The sequence below is a fragment of the Pseudophryne corroboree genome, chromosome 4 (genome assembly GCF_028390025.1).
Source record: "Pseudophryne corroboree isolate aPseCor3 chromosome 4, aPseCor3.hap2, whole genome shotgun sequence".
Classification (NCBI taxonomy): domain Eukaryota; kingdom Metazoa; phylum Chordata; class Amphibia; order Anura; family Myobatrachidae; genus Pseudophryne; species Pseudophryne corroboree.
The window spans coordinates 853,786,413-853,810,984 of NC_086447.1; the positions used below are offsets into that span (position 1 = coordinate 853,786,413).

Here is a 24,572-nt window from a genome sequence, read left to right on the forward strand (position 1 = left end):
ACCCAAAGAACATGCCGTGGGAGCCAAATGTCTAAAGCGTAACCACTGAAAACGGGAAAGGGGATCAGCACTTTCGTTGCAGGCACCTGGAACATGCTTGGCTCGCAATGTGATGTTGTTTTTCAAGCATGTCAGCAATTTCGTTATGGGCACCCGGAACATACTTGGCTTGCAACGTGATGTTGATCACCATGCATATCAACACTATTTGGGCAAGAACCCTAAGACCGGCAAGGAAGTAGACTTCTGCCTATTCAAAACACCCCACTGTCCACTGGTCGCTGGCTCCACTCAACCCCTCCCTCCAGATGCCCTCCCCCTTCCCTACAGCCTGCGTGCCCAGCCAATGACTGAGCCACAGGCTGCTTCTTTACAGATTATTGGACAGCTGAGCTGTCACTCAGCTGTCCTTCCTATAGTAGTCCCTTAACACAACCCAACCCGGCTGCCCTACGTGGCAAGCGGCGCCCACGCTGGTATTTTAATAATGAATGCAGAGCAGACGGGAGCCGGGAGCTGGGAGAGCTGGGACAGCCGACGCAAAGCTGCCTGCCCTGCTTGTGGGGCCGCTGTGGCCGCACAAGAGTTTAGCAGTGCAGTGGGGAGCAGAGATCTGATCTGTGGTGGGTGGTGGGACAATGGGGGGGCACTTATAAAAAGGGGGGCCCAGGGTACTTACCGCCAGGTCCCCCACCTTAATCCGGCTCTGGGTGTTTAGCACATGAGAAGCACCCACTCACAGGAGCATTTCAAGCCTGGCTGGGGCCAGATACTTTTCAGGGGACACGCCTAATCGCTTGAGGCATGGCCATGCACCCTTAAAAAAAATATAGATTTTTTATTTTTATTTTAGGCACTTCATTGGCCACCCTGCAGCCCAGCACACAGCAGCATGTGCTGGGCTGAGAAGAAAAGCTGCAGCTGCTGTAAGGACTGCTTCCAGGTAAGGGGATCGGGGAACCTGGGCCCCCACTGGGCTCCTCCATCAGACCTTGGCCCAGGTACTTTGTACCCTCCCCCCCCCTCTCAGCTCCCGAAAGACGCGTTTTGCCCGTGGAAAGGTCGGGCTTGCTCACTTCCTGTGTATAGACAGCACCCTTTTATCTATAGGGACATTACAGCACGTCAAAACCATCCGTGGATGATAAATAAGTACTATTCAACCAAGGTTTTCCCTGTGCCTACAAATGAATATTGTTTCAAATTTGTCATTGTGCCTCTACGCTAAGTGAATACACTCGGTATATGTACTGTGGTAATAAAATTATGTGCCAATATACTTAGTGCTGGCGATAAACCGATTTCATAGCTATCTGCTCACAGCTAAAATCTGAATACTCGATACAGTGTAATAGCAGCCTTTTCAAAGCACAGTACTGAACAAGCTCCACTACATTCTTACAGCTACACACAACGTTTGCCACAAAACATTGGTTACAGTTACCTCAGGTGTATGTGTTTAGAGGGTACCGCAGCAACCTTATGTTTATGAACGTGCAGATCTAATGTTGTCTAAACCTCCTAGCTGATATATGTATGATCACCTTATAGGGCATAATTCTTACTATTTATATAGAGGAGCAAGTATCACATGCATAAGTTTGTCTAAACTGGACACTACGGCCTTGCGATCACATATTTAGTGTTACCATAACCTTTTACTGACTAATGTATGAGAACGCACCATTAGCACAACGTTAACTGCCTGCCCACAGGCGTAACTGTTACAATTAATATTCCGTCCTTAACGGTACTAGCTTCAGCTAGGTGAAACCCATCTTCCTCCCCAGTCTTAAGACTGGGCATACGCTAGGTTTTTTCACCGCCAGCAGGTCACACCATAGAACAACTTTCATATTTCCTTTCAGTGACTCTCATTGGTGATCCAGTGTCCTTCCCTATGGCAGTTCTCCAACTGGTAGGCCCACCACACTGCCTAACACCAACAGCAGATCCCGCTCCTGTTCTCTCCACATCTACATTCCTTCATGAACTCTCATCAATGATTCTGGAGAGGAGACAATAAAGACTCCTGTGACCTACTATCATACCATACTGCATGTGCCCAATCTCGTCCGATCTTGGAAGCTGTACAGTATAGGGCCGAGTCAGTACCAGGTGGGAGACCACTTGGGAATACTCAGTTTAGTAGGCTGGATATTTGGGGACACTCTGGTCTAACATTGACAGCAGATTCACTCTGTTGCTATACTTCTTTTTATACTTACCTTTGGCGGCCACCTTTATGTCTTTTTTACCACACATTGCTGGTTAGCTAGGTGATGTTACTCTGAATTGTCTACCCTACTGGACCCTCACTCCTATGTGGTCAGGTGGTTTTGTAATAACGGCGGTTCATCAATACAGGACAGCACAGCACATAATGGTTGCGCAGAATAATTCAATCCGGGATCTCTTATCTGGGGAATTTATTCCCGTCACCACTGCCGCCTATCTTCATACTGATATTCATCAGTAATTTGTAATTATTAAACTATCTTTCTTGTTAAGGGACTATATTTTATTGACATTAATAAAACTTACATTTTATGTTTTCATCATTATACATCAAGAGTGCACCAACCAAGAGTCTTCTTTCTTTTTCTTTGTTTTTTTTCCAAAGTTTAAACTTAGCAAGGAAATATTTTGTATGTTATAACTTTTTACGGCATTGTATACACAGTTGTAGCCAGGTACCCAGTGGCATTTTATTTGATTTTTTAAAAAAGGATCTCAAATGGCAGTATAAAGACATGTCAAATGCAGGCTTGTTTGACTTACTGGTGTTTCCTTGCATACTGGAGGTTATTGGGGTCACTTCAAAGTATTTAATGAAAAACAACAATGCTGCTGTAACACTGTCATAGTGTTCCAAAGATTCCACACACAAGTGCATAAGTAACTGTAATTGGTAAAAATTATTTACATTTTTAGACCTCACTTTCATGCACTGTTCTAACTTAAAATTTGCTGGTGCCAGTAGAAAAAACCATTTCTATTATGGGTTTCCAAATGCTTGATTTTGGAATAAAATAATAATAATAAATAAATACAAAAATGCACTTACTCCAATAACAGTAAACTTAGAAAAAATATAAAAACATATTTTAAAAAAAGAGAAAAAAAATTGATTCATAAAGTAATCTATAAATTAACCTCCTTTACATAAATCAATCTTGTCCATCTTTCCCTATTAATATAATGGGGTATATTTACTAAGCTCCCGATTTTGACCAATTTGGTGTTTTTTGTTCAAAGTGTCATCTCGGGAATTTACTAAACTCAAATCTCGGCAGTGATGAGGGCATTCGTATTTTTTTACGGCTGTGTTGTAAAAATACGAATGAATACACCATCGGTCAAACGCGGCAGTTTTGGTATAGAACTCGGTCATTTACTATGCATTCGTATTTGAAATCTCTACCGTGAAAGAGCATTAGCAGTCGTAAAAAAATACAATTCGTAAAAAAAACATGGGAAAAAAGTAGACCTGCTTTTGAGAAGCGTGTTTACATGTGTTCCGACTTCATCATTAATCACACCTGCATTTTTGGCCCTTTAAAAGGTGGGCCAGCACATTTGCCAAATCAATCACTCTGAAATGGCTGCTGCCGTGTGTAGCAGTGAATTTGGTTTTGCTGTGGGATTCCTGAGACTGCTCCATGAGGCTACAAGAAACCAGGGCCATGAAACTGAACATGGTCAGCAGGATGTACAGGTGCCACGGAGGCTGCGCAGGCCTCGGTTTTTTAGGGGACGTTTGAACTTAAATGCATTGGCCGATGACCAGGTCATACAGATGTTCAGGCTAAATAGGATCAACATTTTCCGTCTGTATGACCTAGTCAAACTGGACCTAGACCCTGAGACAGCACGCTCTCGCTCTGTCTCAGGCCTGCACAAACTCCTGGCTGTGTTGCACTTTATGGCTACTGGCAGCTTTCCGGCTGTGACAGGCGATGTAGTAGGAATCTCACAGTCCACCTTTTCAAAATATTTAAATCAGGTGAGGCAAACCATACATACTCCTCTATGCCCCATTTCTGTATTGTGTAATGTGAATTTATAACAGTATATTTGAACAAAGTGCTTAAGACACTCACCTTATATTTTTGACTGTACACTCAGGTTTTGGATGCATTTGAACCCCACATAGATGCCTCTATCTGCTTCCCTATCCAGGAGTCTCAGTGGCATGCAGTCAAGGTAGCTTTCTATGAGCTTGCTGGCATGCCAAATGTGCTGGGTGCCATAGATTGCACACACGTTGAGCTGAGACCACCTAGGGGCAGGCAATATATTTATATAAATAGACATTTTGGGCAATCAGCTAATGTCCAGGTGGTTTGTGATGCAAATATCAAAATTATGAGTGTTGTTGCGGGTTACTCTGGCGGCTACCATGACTCCTTCATCCTCAGTCAGTCATCCCTCTTTTATACATTTTAGGCTCGAGAAATGCCGGATGGCTGGCTGCTGGGTATGTACCAAGTATTTGTGTTTAATTTTGTGCTTACCTCAACCTGCACATTATGTTAGCACTGTGTTTGTGCATCAATATTTTACAATGCTGCTAATCTCTGTTTTTCAGGTGATGGGGGTTATGGCTGCTACTCTTGGCTTCTGATTCCATTGTCCGCCCCTGATTCCCCTGCTGAACACAATTACAATCATGCACATAAGTCTACGCGGAATGTGATAGAACGATGTTTTGGTGTACTGAAATCAAGGTTTCGGTGTCTGGATAAGTCTGCCGGGCTTTTGTTGTATAGTCCCTTAAAGGTGACTAGGATTGTGTTCTGCTGCTGTTTTCTTCATAACATGTGTTTGCGGCAACATCTGCCACATGATGATGATGATGATGAAGAAAACAGTCAGCAAGCAGAGGAGTTAGAAACATCTGGCGATACTGTGAGTACAGATATAGGGAGGCAGGTAAGGCAAGACCTGATTTTGGCACATTTTAGCGGTAAGTAAATTTGCCTGTGTGCTTTGTATATGAACAATTAAGGCACACCAATGTATTTTCTGTAGTAATGTGGCTCTTGCTCCCTCTTGAGCTAGTCAGCTGAGTGTTGTTTATTTGCTTGATATGTGTTTATGTCTAACTGTTGGGTATCAGTGACTTAGCTATTTGTATAGCGTTTTTGGTTAGTAATTATGTGTTTATAATGTTAAAAGTTTCTTTTTCACATTCAAAGGTAATGTTTGCCACAATACTACATAATAATTTAGTATGCACTAACAACCATTATTGTTTAGCCTATTGTTTGTGTTTGTTGTGTCTCGACTTTCTTCTAAAGCTGTGTTTGAAATATGTTACCTCATTAGCACAACATAATGGACATTGAGTAATGTGTGCCAATTAGCCAAACATACATTGACTAACACCAACCTTACAAAATTGTTTACACATAATTATGGCTGTGATGTGGTAAATGTTCATGTTAGTAATGATGCTAGAATATTCCCAACACATGTGAGTGTTAACTCTAAGAATTTTCCTCTTACACTGACATTTATTTGCACATAACACATTGCACATCAATCACTTTTCACATTTATTACTGTACAACATGTGTTTTCATTACAAATAACTGCTATTGTGTAGACTTAGTATTGTCAACAATGTGTCTCCAGCTGCAGGGTGGCCTATTTCTTAGGCTATTCTTTGGTGGCTGACGTGGGTTTGGTTTGGGCAGTGGAGCGGGTTCGGCTTGATCTTCGAACTGGTGATGAAATTGGGGGTCTGTGTAGGTGTGTTGGTCCCTGAGCTGGAACCTTGTTGGTGTTGTGCCAACAAATTAATATTTTGACTGAGGTTAGCCAGGGTTGCCGTAAGTGATGTTGTGGCTGTTGTGTTGTTGTCTATGATGCAAGACATGGTTTCTGATATAATTTGATTACTTTGAATTAACTGAATGAGGGCCTGTTGATGGCGGTGTTGCTCATCCATTATGCGCTGAAAGGTAACAATAAGTTGGCTGTTATCTACTCTCATCTGCTCCATACTGTTTGCGACTCTGCATAGCTGGACATTGAGCCTGCTTGTGTTTCTACACAGTCTCGGGAGATGATGGGGCAGACAGGCTAGGTATTAAGTGTGTGTGCATAGGCAATCAATATTCTGTGCCTGTTGTTGGTTCCATGTTACCCAAAATGATGGTTCAGGTTGTTGCGGGGGGTGTTGTTTGGCTCAATTGTGGGTGTGGTGACATTTGAGGTGGCGGGGTACTTTCCTGAGGTGTGCTTGGTTGGTTAACATCTATTGCTTGCAGATGGAGGGTGTATGTTTCCTGTTCAGATTCCTGCTGGGCTTCCGGGGGCATGATGTCTGGTTCGGTATGGGGTTTAAGGGGACAACATTTGAGTGTATTCAAAAATTATGCTGGTTTTCATATTTAGTTTAACTTGCTAGACTTGTTTGTCAAACATTTTACTAAAGCAAATTAGGATGTTCACCAAGACACGTATACACAATCAAAAAGGCCAATTATGTTGGTTTTTATGTTGAAAAAAATGACTTCAAAACAAAAGTGGACACGTTTGACAAATACCACACTTACGAAACAAACACACAGAGGTACAAAGTTTACACCATGGAAAAAAGTGATTTGTCACCCGCCATATCGTACTTGCATTAAAATTTCAAACAGTAAATGACAATATGAATTCTATCACCATTGTGAAAGGGTGTGAATCTACCTGAAGCTCAATATTTTACTATTCAAATAAATAATGACAACACAATACTACTGTAAGGTGCAAGAGAACACTCTAAATTTGCAAAAAATATTTAGTGGTTTTTGGATTTTAACAATTTGCAAGCCATGTGCTTGCTGCTGTGGTTAAGCACTAGGATTATTAAATTTTTTGACTGATGTGTAATTTGTGTTTTGTGTTTACTCACCAGACAGCTGAGGGGAATGTGGTCCCGGTGATTGAGTACTCTCCAAAATGTGTTCTGGTGGCTGAGGCAACACAGTTGAAATACGACGTGGGGGTGTGCTTAATGCTGGTGTTGGTGCGACATCAGGATGACGTCTCTTGCTAGGCCTGCTCTTGTGGCTGCCAGACCCCTGTGAAGGACGTCTTTGTGGACTGTGATGCGACGTTGAAGTTCCTATGGATTAATGCAAACATTAGATTTTTTTGCTTTTTTGTGGTGGCCACATTAACAGGTGTCATTTTTGCGTTACCTGTATCGACAGCATCCACAGCTCTTGACAGTGTTGCTTGTGTTCTGGAAGTGGTGGCTTGCTTTCGTACTGTAAAAATGATACATTGGTGTTTATGACCTTTAATTACAGCGTGTACTTTTGTAAGCAGCAACATTTAGTGATGTGGACATATGATTACCATTATGGGTACAGTTTCTAACAATACATTTTGAAACAATGGGTTGCTTCATTTTTTGTAAACAGGCTAATGAGGTTCCATTTCCAAAGACAAAAACATAGCCAAGTAGTCTAATTTTCCATGGCCAACAGCTGAATATACACACATGTATTACCATATATTTTAAATTATTACATTAATGAGTAAATTTGAAAATAAAATTTAAAAAAACGAAAAATTTGAAAAATTTTAAAAAAGAAAACATACAATACTTAGCCATCTACACTAAAATATTGGCCACAAAGACAAGTAAAATACAGCAGACATTAAACAAAAAACAAAACAAAAAAAAACCATTACTACTGTATCTGCCGTAGCCTTTGATATCCACTTATCCAGTTCATCTCCAAAAAGGGCCTCACCTGTGCCTCCTTTGCCATCTTTGCCTTGACACGGCGCTTGATGTCGTAGAATCTCTTCCGACACGTGTCCTCGGTCCTCTTCACCACACCCTCACTGTTTACTGCTGCTACTACCTTCCCCCACAGAACAGTTTTCCAGCGCGAAGGCATCTTGGCTGCATCACGCCCAAACAGCTGGCGATGATGGCGCATCAACTCATGCACCAAAGCCAAGCTAAATTTAACATTTCTGCCCGTCTTGGTAGTGGTGCGTGGCTGCGGAGCAACACCACCATCACTTTCACTATCACTCAAGGCCACAGCAGCAACCTCACCCTCATCCACCTCACTAACCTCCTCCCCCTCACTCACCTCCTCCACCTCACTCACCTCCTCCCACTCACTCACCTCCTCCCTCTCACTCACCTCTGACTGGGACATAATAATGACAAACAACAAATAACACTAATAAAAAAACACAAAACACACTCCTCCACTACCACTGCACACCACACACACACACACACACACACACACACACACCTCACAAACAAACAATGACAATAGACTGAAAGCAAAATGCACAAACACTAAAAATGACACAAACTTTAAAGAGACTGCACAACAATTACCACAAGACTACTTACACACACAATACAGCACTCAACAATCGCAAGAAACCTCCAAAACTGAACAACAAATCACCAACTCCAAAACACCAACTTCCTCTAACCTCTCCACTAGCTAAACCCACGAGGTGCGGCTGGTTGGGGGCATTTTTATACTAATGAGCACAGACACTCCTCCATGACAAATACAAGCAATCACGGACGAGTGACGAAAATGAAAGTAAGAAAATAACGCGGCCGGGAAGGGTCAAAAACACTGCCGTGGAAATTAAAGATACGAATTTGTAAAAAGCCCAACAAAATAAGGCCGCAAAAACAAGAGTCGGCCGCGATCACATAAAATATATTACGAATGACATCAACATCGGAAAATACGAAAACACAAATTACGAACGCTTAGTAGTGATGTGCACCGGAAATTTTTCGGGTTTTGTGTTTTGGTTTTGGATTCGGATCCGCGGCCGTGTTTTGGATTCGGACGCGTTTTGGCAAAACCTCCCTGAAAATTTTTTGTCGGATTCGGGTGTGTTTTGGATTTGGGTGTTTTTTTACAAAAAACCCTCAAAAACAGCTTAAATAATAGAATTTGGGGGTCATTTTGATCCCATAGTATTATTAACCTCAATAACCATAATTTCCACTCATTTTCAGTCTATTCTGAACACCTCACACCTCACAATATTATTTTTAGTCCTAAAATTTGCACCGAGGTCGCTGGATGACTAAGCTAAGCGACCCAAGTGGCCGACACAAACACCTGGCCCATCTAGGAGTGGCACTGTAGTGTCAGACAGGATGGCACTTCAAAAAAATAGTCCCCAAACAGCACATGATGCAAAGAAAAAAAGAGGCGCAATGAGGTAGCTGTGTGACTAAGCTAAGCGACACAAGTGGCTGACACAAACACCTGGCCCATCTAGGAGTGGCACTGCAGTGTCAGACAGGATGGCACTTCAAAAAAATAGTCCCCAAACAGCACATGATGCAAAGAAAAAAAGAGGTGCAATGAGGTACCTGTGTGACTAAGCTAAGCGACCCACGTGGCCGACACAAACACTTGGCCCATCTAGGAGTGGCACTGCAGTGTCAGACATGATGGCAGATTTAAAAAATAGTCCCCAAACAGCACATGATGCAAAGAAAAAAAGAGGTGCACCAAGGTCGCTAGATGGCTAAGCTAAGCGACACAAGTGGCCGACACAAACACCTGGCCCATCTAGGAGTGGCACTGCAGTGTCAGTCAGGATGGCACATCCAAAAATAGTCCCCAAACAGCACATGATGCAAAGAAAAATGAAAGAAAAAAGAGGTGCAAGATGGAATTGTCCTTGGGCCCTCCCACCCACCCTTATGTTGTATAAACAGGACATGCACACTTTAACAAACCCATCATTTCAGAGACAGGGTCTGCCACACGACTGTGACTGAAATGACTGGTTGGTTTGGGCCCCCACCAAAAAAAGAAGCAATCAATCTCTCCTTGCACAAACTGGCTCTACAGAGGCAAGATGTCCACCTCCTCCTCTTCCTCCGATTCCTCACCCCTTTCACTGTGTACATCCCCCTCCTCACAGATTATTAATTCGTCCCCACTGGAATCCACCATCTCAGGTCCCTGTGTACATTCAGGAGGCAATTGCTGGTGAATGTCTCCACGGAGGAATTGATTATAATTCATTTTGATGAACATCATCTTCTCCACATTTTCTGGAAGTAACCTCGTATGCCAATTGCTGACAAAGTGAGCGGCTGCACTAAACACTCTTTCGGAGTACACACTGGAGGGGTGGCAACTTAGGTAAAATAAATCCAGTTTGTGCAAGGGCCTCCAAATTGCCTCTTTTTCCTGCCAGTATACGTACGGACTGTCTGACGTGCCTACTTGGATGCGGTCACTCATATAATCCTCCACCATTCTTTCAATGGTGACAGAATCATATGCAGTGACAGTAGACGACATGTCAGTAATCGTTGGCAGGTCCTTCAGTCCGGACAAGATGTCAGCACTCGCTCCAGACTGCCCTGCATCATCGCCAGCGGGTGGGCTCAGAATTCTTAGCCTTTTCCTCGCATCCCCAGTTGCGGAAGAATGTGAAGGAGGAGCTGTTGACGGGTCACGTTCCGCTTGACTTGACAATTTTCTCACCAGCAGGTCTTTGAACCTCTGCAGACTTGTGTCTGCCGGAAAGAGAGATACAATGTACTGTAGGTTTTAAATCTAGGATCGAGCACGGTGGCCAAAATGTAGTGCTCTAATTTAAACAGATTGACCACCCGTGAATCCTTGTTAAGCGAATTAAGGGCTCCATCCACAAGTCCCACATGCCTAGCGGAATCGCTCTGTTTTAGCTCCTCCTTCAATGTCTCCAGCTTCTTCTTCAAAAGCCTGATGAGGGGAATGACCTGACTCAGGCTGGCAGTGTCTGAACTGACTTCACGTGTGGCAAGTTCAAAGGGTTGCAGAACCTTGCACAACGTTGAAATCATTCTCCACTGCGCTTGAGTCAGGTGCATTCCCCCTCCTTTGCCTATGTCGTAGGCAGATGTATAGGCTTGAATGGCCTTTTGCTGCTCCTCCATCCTCTGAAGTATATAGAGGGTTAAATTCCACCTCGTTACCACCTCTTGCTACAGATGATGGTTGGGCAGGTTCAGGAGTGTTTGCTGGTGCTCCAGTCTTCGGCACGCGGTGGCTGAATGCCGAAAGTGGCCCGTAATTCGTCGAGCCACCGACAGCATCTCTTGCACGCCCCTGTCGTTTTTTAAATAATTCTGCACCACCAAATTCAATGTATGTGCAAAACATGGGACGTACTGGAATTTGCCCAGATGTAATGCACGTACAATATTGGTGGCATTGTCCGATGTCACAAATCCCCAGGACAGTCCAATTGGGGTAAGCCATTCTGCGATGATGTTCCTCAGTTTCCGTAAGAGGTTGTCAGCTGTGTGCCTCTTATGGAAAGCGGTGATACAAAGCGTAGCCTGCCTAGGAACGAGTTGGTGTTTGCGAGATGCTGCTACTGGTGCCGCCACTGCTGTTCTTGCTGCGGGAGGCAATAATTCTACCCAGTGGGCTGTCACAGTCATATAGTCCTGAGTCTGCCCTGCTCCACTTGTCCACATGTCCGTGGTTAAGTGGACATTGGATACAACTGCATTTTTTAGGACACTGGTGACTCTTTTTCTGACGTCTGTGTACATTCTCGGTATCGCCTGCCTAGAGAAATGGAACCTAGATGGTATTTGGTACCGGGGACACAGTACCTCAATCAAGTCTCTAGTTCCCTGTGAATTAACAGTGGATACCAGAAACACGTTTCTCACCACCCAGGCTACAAAGGCCTGAGTTATCCGTTTTGCAGCAGGATGACTGCTGTGTTGTACAGTCAATTGCTTACTGGAAGTAGTACAAGTGGTCTTCCGACTTCCCCTCTGGGATGACGATCGACCCCCAGCAGCAACAACAGCAGCGCCAGCAGCAGTAGGCGTTACACTCAAGGATGCATCGGAGGAATCCCAGGCAGGAGAGGACTCGTCAGACTTGACAGTGACATGGCCTGCAGGACTATTGGCATTCCTGTGTAAGGAGGAAATTGACACTGAGGGAGTTGGTGGTGTGGTTTGCAGGAGCTTGGTTACAAGAGGAAGGGATTTAGTGGTCAGTGGACTGCTTCCGCTGTCATCCAAAGTTTTTGAACTTGTTACTGACTTCTGATGAATGCGGTCCAGGTGACGTATAAGGGAGGATGTTCCTAGGTGGTTAACGTCCTTATCCCTAATTATTACAGCTTGACAAAGGCAACACACGGCTTGACACCAGTTGTCTGCATTTCTGTTGAAATAATTCCACACTGAAGAGGTGATTTTTTTTGTATTTTGACCAGGCATGTCAATGGCCATATTCGTCCCACGGACAACAGGTGTCTCCCCGGGTGCCTGACTTAAACAAACCACCTCACCATCAGAATCCTCCTTGTCAATTTCCTCCCCAGCGCCAGCAACACCTATATCCTCATCCTGGTGTACTTCAACAGTGACATCTTCAATTTGACTATCAGGAACTGGATTGCGGGTGCTCCTTCCAGCACTTGCAGGGGGCGTGCAAATGGTGGAAGGCGCAACCTCTTCCCGTCCAGTGTTAGGAAGGTCAGGCATCGCAACCGACACAATTGGACTCTCCTTGGGGATTTGTGATTTAGAAGAACGCACAGTTCTTTGCTGTGCTTTTGCCATCTTAACTCTTTTAAGTTTTCTAGCAGGAGGATGAGTGCTTCCATCCTCATGTGGAGCTGAACCACTAGCCATGAACATAGGCCAGGCCCTCAGCCGTTCCTTGTCACTCCGTGTCGTAAATGGCACATTGGCAAGTTTACGCTTCTCCTCAGATGATTTTGATTTAGATTTTTGGGTCATTTTACTGAGCTTTATTTTTTTGGATTTTACATGCTCTCTACTATGACATTGGGCATCGGCCTTGGCAGACGACGTTGATGGCATTTCATCGTCTCGGCCATGACTAGTGGCAGTAGCTTCAGCACGAGGTGGAAGTGGATCTTGATCTTTCCCTATTTTACCCTCCACATTTTTGTTCTCAATTTTTTAATGTGTGGAATTATATGCCAGTAATATATCAATAGCAATGGCCTACTACTATATATACTGCGCACAACTGAAATGCACCACAGGTATGGATGGATAGTATACTTGACGACACAGAGGTAGGTAGAGCAGTGGCCTACTGTACCGTACTGCTATATATTATATACTGGTGGTCAGCAAACTGTGCAAAACTGAAATGCACCACAGGTATGGATGGATAGTATACTTGACGACACAGAGGTAGGTAGAGCAGTGGCCTTCTGTACCCTACTGCTATATATTATATACTGGTGGTCAGCAAACTGTGCAAAACTGTAATGCACCACAGGTATGGATGGATAGTATACTTGACAACACAGAGGTAGGTAGAGCAGTGGCCTTCTGTACCGTACTGCTATATATTATATTCTGGTGGTCAGCAAACTGTGCATAACTGAAATGCACCACAGGTATGGATGGATAGTATACTTGACGACACAGAGGTAGGTAGAGCAGTGGCCTACTGTACCGTACTGCTATATATTTTATACTGGTGGTCAGCAAACTGTGCAAAACTGAAATGCACCACAGGTATGGATGGATAGTATACTTGACGACACAGAGGTAGGTAGAGCAGTGGCCTACTGTACCGTACTGCTATATATTATATACTGGTGGTCAGCAAACTGTGCAAAACTGAAATGCACCACAGGTATGGATGGATAGTATACTTGATGACACAGAAATAGGTAGAGCAGTGGCCTTCTGTACCGTACTGCTATATATTATATACTGGTTATCAGCAAACTGTGCAAAACTGAAATGCACCACAGGTATGGATGGATAGTATACTTGACGACACAGAGGTAGGTAGAGCAGTGGCCTACTGTACCGTACTGCTATATATTATATACTGGTGGTCAGCAAACTGTGCAAAACTGAATTGCACCACAGGTATGGATGGATAGTATACCTGACGACACAGAGGTAGGTTGAGCAGTGGCCTTCTGTACCGTACTGCTATATATTATATACCGGTGGTCAGCAAACTGTGCAAAACTGAAATGCACCACAGGTATGGATGGATAGTATACTTGACAACACAGAGGTAGGTAGAGCAGTGGCCTACTGTACCGTACTGCTATATATTATATACTGGTGGTCAGCAAACTGTGCAAAACTGAAATGCACCACAGGTATGGATGGATTGTATACTTGACGACACAGAGGTAGGTACAGCAGTGGCCTACTGTACCGTACTGCTATATATTATATATATATATACTGGTGGTCACTGGTCAGCAAAATTATGCACTGTCCTCCTACTATTTACTACAATGCAGCACAAATATGGAGCGTTTTTCAGGCAGAGAATGTATAATACTGGTGGTCACTGGTTAGCAAAACTCTGCACTGTCCTCCTACTATATAATACTGCTGGTCCCCAGTCCCCACAATAAAGCAATTAGCACACTGAGCACAGATATTTGCAGCACACTGAGCACAGATATGGAGCGTTTTTCAAGCAGAGAACGTAGATATTTGCACTTGCAGCACACTGAGCACAGATATTTGCAGCACACTGAGCACAGATATTTGCAGCACACTGAGCACAGATATTTGCAGCCCACTGAACATAGAAACTGAGAGGACGCCAGCCAAGTCCTCTCACGATCATCTCCAATGCACAAGTGAAAAATGGTGGCAACGCGCGGCTCCTTATATAGAATACGAATCTCGCGAGAATCCGACCGCGGGATGATGACGTTCGGGCGCGCTCGGGTTAACCGAGCAAGGCGGGAGGATCCGAGTTGCTCGGACCCGTGCAAAAAAAGGTGAAGTTCGGGTGGGTTCGGATCCCGAGGATCCGAACCCGCTCATCACTAACGCTTAGTAAATGAGTCGTAAAAAAAAACAAAAAGTTGCAAATTCACACTACCAATGTCAGTCGTGTTTCAACTTCAAACAAATTCTGAACATTACGAATCTTAGTAAATATACCCCAATATCTTATAAGTTAATGGAACTCTAAAATCAAATAAAAATAAATTCAATTAGTGTCAGTTACTCACCTAGGGGGTCTTTCAGACCTGATCGCACGCTACTTTTTTGCAGTGCTGTGATCAGGTCAGAACTGCTCATGCATAAATTGCATATGCTCCGCAATGCACAGGCGCATCACCCTCTGGCACCAGGGATCGTCGGAGAGCGACGGACTTACCAAAGAAAGCGATCGCACCGGCGATCGCAAGAAGATTGACAGGAAGAGGCTATTTGTGGGTGTCAACTGACCATTTCTAGGGAGTGTCCGAAGAAACGCAGACATGTCCAGCCGTTTTAAGGGAGGGTTCCTGACGTGAGCTCCGGGCTGGATCATCGCAGCGGCTGAATAAGTCCTGAGCTGTGCAGAGACTGCATAAACTTTTGTTCGTGCAGCTCTCTGCACATGCATTCGCACCCCTGCACAGTGATTACCCCCACCCCCTGTACCTGGTCGCAGCAGTGGAAAAAATGCCTGCTCTCAACCAGGTCTGAATTAGGCCCCTAGTGATTCACATCACTCTCAGCAGCTAAGAAACTTCAGAGACGTGCAAGCTTTTTTCTATTATTTATTTTTAAAATATCACATAAACACTAGAGTCAAAAAATAGTAGTGATGGCTACTTTGTTGAAGCAAAAGTTCTTAAAAAATGTGCAAATCTTCAAAAACATGAGTCTTAGGGATAGATTTACTAAAGCTTTTAAAAAAGACAAGTGATTGTAGTGTATATCATTTTCTAGAATGCAATAGACAAATGATAGCTCCATCATTTTGGTTGCTATGGGCAACGCCAACACTTGTCTGTTTTAGAAGCTTTATTAAATCTAACCCTTAAGGGCCAGGGCCCCATACACTTATACAATATGACGGTCCGTCATGTCATATAAGATTTCGTCCAACCTCCCAGCAGCCTCCCCGTTGGCAGGCTAGTATTAGATATATTGTATGCAGTTTTTTTTGCATACAATGTATCTTTTACTATCCTATCTATTTACTGCGGGAACCGACATATCACGAGTGCAGAACTCGTGATATGTCGGATCTAGGGGGATCTGAGCCGTTGCTCACGGGAACGCGCATCGGATCGGCTTTTCAAGCACCCCGAAAATGCCCGATTTCACCCAGTATATCGGCCGAATGCCCGTACTGGGCTGAAGTCGGGCAAAATCAGCCTAGTGTATGGAGGCCTTTAGACGGCAAACAAAATGAAATAGCTAAAGAAGTCACTAACTGGAATGATCCTAGAAGTACAATAATCTAAAGAATTCTAAATTTAAACCATAGTTGTGATTCGAGTGTGGAATGTCTTCCAGTCAAAAGAAAACCCTTCCTAAGTGTGCCCCTAGGTACAATACTGAACATGCAAGTGTTGCTAGCTGACAAGAGACCACTTTAACTGGAAAATGGTGGTAATTCTGAGTTGATCGCAGCAGGATTTGTGTTAGCAGTTGGGCAAAACCATGTGCACTGCAGGGGAGGTAGATATAACATTTACAGAGAGAGTTAGATTTTGGTGTGGTGTGTTCAATCTGCAATCTAAATTGCAGTGTAAAAGTAAAGCAGCCAGTATTTACCCTGCACAGAAACAAAATAACCCACCCAAATCTAACTCTCTCTGTAAATGTTATATCTGCCCCCCCTGCAGTGCACATGGTTTTGCCCAATTGCTAAAAAAATTCCTGCTGCGATCAACTTGGAATTATCCCCAATTTGCCTGCCTTTCAACTTTTTACCCTATTAATAGAATTTGTACAGATTTCCACTTTTGTGCAGACAGAGCAGTACAGCAGCAGCAGCCAAGTTGTAAACCTATAAGCAGGGCTGGACTGGCACTAAAATAGGCCCTGAAATTTAAAACATACAGGCCCACTTCGGTGCTTGCATCTGGCTCCTGAACAAAGTCCCTCCTCTATTCCTGACTGCTCCTACTTCTTAGTCTATGCTCTTACAAATACAATTAATAGTAGAACAACATACAAGTATACATCATTCTCTGTATTAAAACACATACAACAGGGCTCATCCTGGGAGAGCAAAAAAAGGGCATGACTACACAATAGTACCCACAATTCAAATTAAACCTCACAGTAGTTCCCTTTATTAATGTCACACAGTAGCATCCCTTACACCATGTTATGCCAAGCAGCAGTAGTACCATATACATCACATCATACCCCACACACAGTAATCTCCCTTACACCACATTATACAACAGTAGTACCATATACATCACATCATGCCCCACACACAGTAATCTCCCTTACACCACATTATACAGTACCTCACTGTAATGCCCATTGCACCACATTACACCCTACACAGGAATGTCCATTGCACATTAAACCACACACAGAAATGCCCATTCTAGGGTCAAGGCAACACTAATCTTTAAACAAAATGCCACAGATGCTGTCCTTGCCCAGTGATTCCAGTGCTGGCATCTGAAGCTGCCTCCGTCCAGGGTATCCGGCCTCAGCACTGAATCTGGCACCCGTCCAGGGTCCCGACTCCTCATCAGCAACTTTAGCATCCCCTTGCATGCTCGCATTTTATACAGTACATGGCTGCGTCATGACATCATGCCACAACCGTGGTTTGTCATTGTTTCTGCTGTACTACTTCTGGATTCTGCTTATGAGAGTATATTTGCTATTCTCTCATTATGTAGCTTGGTTATCGAGTGTTTTAGGAGGAGTAGTAGAAGACTGCAGTGTTTGTCTGAGTATGGGAGGAGTATGCGCAATGTCGTGCGAGAGAGAGCCCTTTTAAGGCGACAATACCTGCGCAGGAGGAGGTCTTTCATATCTGCTTCCATGAACACCATTCTAGCCTTAAATCTGTCGACACAGCGAAGGCTGTGGGCTAGAGATCGTCCGAGTGGTGATGTGTTCATGCAGAGTGTCCTTAACTTTCAGGACGTGCAGTGGAAGGCTCACTTTAGAATGTCACGTGAGACATTCCACTACCTTTTAGATCTATTAACCCCAGCACTCAGTAGACAAGTTACAAACTTCCGTCGACCATTAGAGCCAAGCAGGCTTGCCATTACTTTGTGGTGGTACGTCACTCCTGGCGAATATCGCACTATCGCTTGTCTATTTGGAGTTGGAATTTCTACTGTCTGCAACACTGTTCATGAAGTCACCCGTGCTTTGGTGGACAATCTATACCATCGATTTATTTGTCTTCCGCAAGGCCCACGTTTAGACGAGACCATTCAGGGGTTTGCTTCTAAACGATATCCGCAGTGCGCTGGCGCAATAGATGGAACACACATCCCTATAATTGCTCCTGAGGACAATCCAGCGGATTACCATAACCGAAAAGGATGGCATTCAATTGTTTTGCAAGCTGTGGTCGATCATAAGTATTGGTAAGAATGTTCTGTCCATTCTGTTTTTTAAAATGAAGTGTATTTTTGGAACCTACTAGAACAAGTAAATATATATATATATATATTTAGCTTCACAGATGTTTTTATTGGATGGCCGGGTCGTTCACATGATGCACGTGTGCTTGCTAATTCCGATCTCTACCGTGTAGCAGAGAACAATGAAGGTGGACGGCTTTTTCCAAGAGAGGTATGTAAAAATATATAATCATTACAATTTTGCATTGCAGGGCCTGGTGTACATGTACTTTATTATAAATTGCCATACTGTCAATATTACACACCAACATAAACTGCTGTGGACTTTCCTCCTGTATGACCGCCATCACCCGTGTTGAAGTAATAATGGTGTTTATACACAGGTGACGGCAATCATACATTGATGAAAGTCCAGGAGCCGAGCATTTGGACCCAAATGTGTTGGGTCATTTGGAGTGGTATATATGAATGAGTAATGCTTACATTATGCCTGTAGAATGTTACCATTCCAGCTAGTTTGGTAATACATTTGTCAGTATTCTGTGGGCCAGATAAACCATTGTCTAATAGCAGAAATGTAGTAGGGCATGGTGGGATGTGTAGTTCCTAGTCAGTTCAGTTGGTCAGCAGAGGATACAGTCCCATGAGATATGTAATGTCGTTCAACGACCATTGACCCGGAAGCAGGAATGTAATGTTGTGTGGTATGGTATGCCGGCGGCTGGGCTCCTGGTGTCCAGCATACCGGCGCCGGAAGCCCACCTGCCGGAATAGCAACAGCGTGGCGAGTGCAAATGAGCCACTTGCGGGCACAGTGGCGCGCTACAGGCGACATGCTATTTATTCTCCCTCCAGGGGGGTTGTGGACCACCACGAGTAAGAAAAACTGTTGGTATGCCGGCTGTTGGACTTCCGACGCCGGTATACTGTGCGCAGGGATCCCGACAGTCGGCAAAATTAAAACCACACATATGATGATGTGCATATACCAATTTATCTTTGCTAATTTGATTCTTTTTCTATTTTTAAACTAGAAATCTAAATTTGTGGATGGAGTTGAAATTCAAGTCCACATAATCGGTGACGCAGCGTACCCCTTACGAAGATGGCTGATGAAGGGGTACACCCAACATGTTACGCCGACATCTAATCAAGTTGCCTTCACGCACACTCTGAGCTCTGCAAGAATGGTTGTGGAAGACGCATTTGGACGCTTAAAGGGACGTTGGCGCTGCCTTATGAAGCGCAATGATGTGGACCTTACAAACATGCCAAACATTGTTGCGGCTTGCTGTATTCTGCACAACCTTTGTGAATTTCAGAGGGAGGAATTTCTGCCAGAGTGGGCCGTTAAGGACTCAGCTGAGCACCCTGCACCTGAGTCCACTACATATATGGGTGATCATTCTGGAAGTGCAGAAAAGATGAGGGCTGCTCTAATGGGCAACCTTTTCTCATTATTGTCTTAAATTTTTCACCTTTGTTGTTTATTCATGGCATTTGTGTGTTCAGTTCAAATAAACATGGTAAATGTTTGTGTGTTGTCCCAATTTGAAATTATAGACATGGACACAGGCTTATAGAACCGGTCATAGACCTTATACATTTTTATAATATAAAACCTTGGTTTCAAAAACGTTTGCATCAACATTGTTTGCAAAACACTTGCGTTATGAAATATTAAATGAAATAAACAATACAAACAATAACCTCTCAAGGTAACCTCCTGTAAACAGGAGAGTCAGGAGTTGTCTCCATATCAGGAGGTGATTGTGTATGTGGGGGATGGTCAGATTCAGGTGGGGTGTGTTGAGGGTGGGTTTGTGGAGGCTGGGTATATTGATGGTGGGATTGTGGAGGCTGGGTATATTGATGGTGGGTTTGTGGAGGCTGAGTATATTGAGGGTAGGTTTGTGGCGCATGGGTAAATTGAGGGTGGGTGTGTTGATGTTGGGTTTGGTCATAGTAGGATGCAGGGCCATAGTGTGGATAGTGTTGAGGGATGTTTGTAGGTGGTTGCTGAGGTGCCTTTGTGTGTGGACGTTCCCTCATGGCAAATTTTTTTTCAAATAATGACGTTTGAAATTACTGCATTTCCCTCATGCATTCCCTTGTATCCATAGTAATGTGGGCCATCAGAGTATTATTCATGTCCTGCTGAGCCTGCAGGAAGCGCTCAAGGCGGGCATCCTCTCGAGCTGCCATGGCTGCGTCCATCTGCTCAAGTTTCTCTGCTAAGACAGTCGTCATTATTCGAGATGCTTGTTCCGTTTTGTTGGGACGGCATCTCCTTGCGGGTACATTATATACTGTGGATAAAAATACAAACAAAAAATTACCTTATTGTTCAAGAATACATTACAAAAGCAGCAGAATTTGAAAACGTGTTTGTGGCCTCCTCCCACCTACACACTGCGTACAGTCTGCAAAGCGGATAACTGAGGCCTTGGCATCCTGGGCGGTGAGAAACGTGGTTCCGGTATCCATCATTACTGCAGAGGCAACTAGAGACTTGTTGGAGGTACTGTGTCCCCGGTACCAAATACCATCTAGGTTCCATTTCTCTAGGCAGGCGATGCCAAAAATGTACACAGACCTCAGAAAAAGACTCACCAGTGTCCTAAAAAATGCAGTTGTACCCAATGTCCACTTAACCACGGACATGTGGACAAGTGGAGCAGGGCAGACTCAGGACTATATGACTGTGACAGCCCACTGGGTAGATGTATGGACTCCCGCCGCAAGAACAGCAGCGGCGGCACCAGTAGCAGCATCTCGCAAACGCCAACTCTTTCCTAGGCAGGCTACGCTTTGTATCACCGGTTTCCAGAATACGCACACAGCTAAAAACCTCTTACGGCAACTGAGGAAGATCATCGCAGAATGGCTTACCCCAATTGGACTCTCCTGTGAATTTGTGGCATCGGACAACGCCAGCAATATTGTGTGTGCATTAAATATGGGCAAATTCCAGCACGTCCCATGTTTTGCACATACCTTGAATTTGGTGGTGCAGAATTATTTAAAAAACGAGAGGGGCGTGCAAGAGATGCTGTCGGTGGCCAGAAGAATTGCGGGACACTTTCGGCGTACAGGCACCACGTACAGAAGACTGGAGCACCACCAAAAACGCCTGAACCTGCCCTGCCATCATCTGAAGCAAGAAGTGGTAACGAGGTGGAATTCAACCCTCTATATGCTTCAGGGGTTGGAGGAGCAGCAAAAGGCCATTCAAGCCTATACAACTGAGCACGATATAGGAGGTGGAATGCACCTGTCTCAAGCGCAGTGGAAAATGATTTCAACGTTGTGCAAGGTTCTGCAACCTTTTGAACTTGCCACACGTGAAGTCAGTTCAGACACTGCCAGCCTGAGTCAGGTCATTCCCCTCATCAGGCTTTTGCAGAAGAAGCTGGAGACATTGAAGGAGGAGCTAACACAGAGCGATTCCGCTAGGCATGTGGGACTTGTGGATGGAGCCCTTAATTCGCTTAACAAGGATTCACGGGTGGTCAATCTGTTGAAATCAGAGCACTACATTTTGGCCACCGTGCTCGATCCTAGATTTAAAACCTACCTTGGATCTCTCTTTCCGGCAGACACAAGTCTGCAGGGGTTCAAAGAACTGCTGGTAAGAAAATTGTCAAGTCAAGCGGAACGCGACCTGTCAACATCTCCTCCTTCACATTCTCCCGCAACTGGGGGTGCGAGGAAAAGGCTCAGAATTCCGAGCCCACCCGCTGGCGGTGATGCAGGGCAGTCTGGAGCGACTGCTGATGCTGACATCTGGTCCGGACTGAAGGACCTGCCAACGATTACGGACATGTCGTCTACTGTCACTGCATATGATTCTCTCCCCATTGAAAGAATGGTGGAGGATTATATGAGTGACCGCATCCAAGTAGGCACGTCAGACAGTCCGTACTTATACTGGCAGGAAAAAGAGGCAATTTGGAGGCCCTTGCACAAACTGGCTTTATTCTACCTAAGTTGCCCTCCCACAAGTGTGTACTCCGAAAGAGTGTTTAGTGCCGCCGCTCACCTTGTCAGCAATCGGCGTACAAGGTTACATCCAGAAAATGTGGAGAAGATGATGTTCATTAAAATGAATTATAATCAATTCCTCCATGGAGACATTCACCAGCAGCAATTGCCTCCACAAAGTACACAGGGAGCTGTGATGGTGGATTCCAGTGGGGACGAATTGATAATCTGTGAGGAGGGGGATGTACACGGTGATGAATCGGAGGATGATGATGAGGTGGACATCTTGCCTCTATAGAGCCAGTTTGTGCAAGGAGAGATTAATTGCTTCTTTTTTGGTGGGGGTCCAAACCAACCCGTCATTTCAGTCACAGTCGTGTGGCAGACCCTGTCACTGAAATGATGGGTTGGTTAAAGTGTGCATGTCCTGTTTATACAACATAAGGGTGGGTGGGAGGGCCCAAGGACAATTCCATCTTGCACCTCTTTTTTCTTTCATTTTTCTTTGCGTCATGTGCTGTTTGGGGAGTGTTTTTTGGAAGGGCCATCCTGCGTGACACTGCAGTGCCACTCCTAGATGGGCCAGGTGTTTGTGTCGGCCACTAGGGTCACTGAGCTTAGTCACACAGCTACCTCATTGCGCCTCTTTTTTTTCTTCTTTGCGTCATGTGCTGTTTGGGGAGTGTTTTTTGGAAGGGCCATCCTGCCTGACACTGCAGTGCCACTCCTAGATGGGCCAGGTGTTTGTGTCGGCCACTAGGGTCGCTGAGATTAGTCACACAGCTACCTCATTGCGCCTCTTTTTTTTCTTCTTTGCGTCATGTGCTGTTTGGGGAGTATTTTTTGGAAGGGCCATCCTGCCTGACACTGCAGTGCCACTCCTAGATGGGCCAGGTGTTTGTGTCGGCCACTTGGGTCGCTGAGCTTAGTCACACAGCTACCTCATTGCGCCTCTTTTTTTCTTTGCGTCATGTGCTGTTTGGGGAGTGTTTTTTGGAAGGGCCATCCTGCGTGACACTGCAGTGCCACTCCTAGATGGGCCAGGTGATTGTGTCGGCCACTAGGGTCGCTGAGCTTAGTCACACAGCTACCTCATTGCGCCTCTTTTTTTTCTTCTTTGCGTCATGTGCTGTTTGGGGAGTGTTTTTTGGAAGTGCCATCCTGCCTGACACTGCAGTGCCACTCCTAGATGGGCCAGGTGTTTGTGTCGGCCACTAGGGTCGCTGAGCTTAGTCACACAGCTACCTCATTGCGCCTCTTTTTTTTCTTCTTTGCGTCATGTGCTGTTTGGGGAGTGTTTTTTGGAAGGGCCATCCTGCCTGACACTGCAGTGCCACTCCTAGATGGGCCAGGTGTTTGTGTCGGTTTGTGTCCAGCGCCAAGGAATGTCCCCACAGGTAATGCCACTGCTCACACTTAAACGCGTTTTCGGATCCCAGTGGATCCTTCCTCAGAAGTGTAACATGAGCAGTTCACCGTTCCTTTTAACACAGCCTAAATTACTAAGATTGCAGACACCTGAATTCACGTTCCGTCAATACCGGAAATGACGTCAGTTGGAGGGAAAAAGGAAATTGTCTGACTGTTGACCGCACGCATGGAACGCAAGGTGCCGCATCCGGACTGACGTCATTTCCAGTATTGACGGAACGTGAATTCAGGTGTCTGCAATCTCAGTCATTTAGGCTGTGTTAAAAGGAACGGTGATCTGCTCATGTTACACTTCTGAGGAAGGATCCACTGGGATCCGAAAACGCGTTTAAGTGTGAGCAGTGGCATTACCTGTGGGGACATTCCTTGGCGCTGGACATTTCATCTGGAGGGTGAATACAGTGTCCGGATTTGCTGACCATCTTCACACCTGTTCTGGGAACAACAGTGCAGCTCCGTGAGATGTCCTTTGTGTAGCCGTGGTTGCCCCTAAATAGGATGTTTATGCCATCTTTTAATTCATTTGTTGTAAGTGTATTTTATTAAAGTGAGTGTTTTTACAGTAAAGAACCCTGCACTATTATTTCTATTATTGTGCTCATCCCCCCTATGCAAATCGAGGGGAGCGCATATTTTATTGCAGATTGCAGCACAAAGAAGACGTTTGTACCACTATTAAGAAGAATCATTGGCTAGTCTGACGTCCTTTACAGTTGGGTCCATCTTGAAAGGATTTCTATATGCTGTTGCAAAACTCATATGCTGTAAATGCACTCGATTAAAGCTGGTGTCCCTGG

The 24,572-nt window shown here is 44.6% G+C and overlaps 1 pseudogene; it reads left to right on the top strand.

Moving 5' to 3' along the window:
* The first annotated feature begins 2,037 nt into the window (after positions 1 to 2,037).
* Positions 2,038 to 2,155, top strand: LOC134912593 (5S ribosomal RNA; annotated as a pseudogene).
* Positions 2,156 to 24,572: the final 22,417 nt, after the last annotated feature.